We start from the raw sequence: 215 nt of genomic DNA, 5'->3' as shown, positions 1-215 counted from the left end.
GTGAACAACGAGAAAAGATAGAAAACAGGACAAGTGAACACAGTTGTTGGCTGTTTATCTACTTTTCATTTCGAGCATTCTCTGTCTGGACTTGTCCTATTTTCCATTTTTACTCTTTGTTCACGTTTTTTTTTTTTGTTATTTGCACTGCTAGTGACGTCCTGTACCCATATATGCAGGTAGATATTATATATATATATATATATATATATATA

Source organism: Octopus bimaculoides, chromosome 10, assembly GCF_001194135.2.
Source record: "Octopus bimaculoides isolate UCB-OBI-ISO-001 chromosome 10, ASM119413v2, whole genome shotgun sequence".
Lineage (NCBI taxonomy): Eukaryota > Metazoa > Mollusca > Cephalopoda > Octopoda > Octopodidae > Octopus > Octopus bimaculoides.
The sequence above is the reverse complement of the archived record's forward strand: the minus strand, read 5'-3'. Positions refer to the sequence as shown.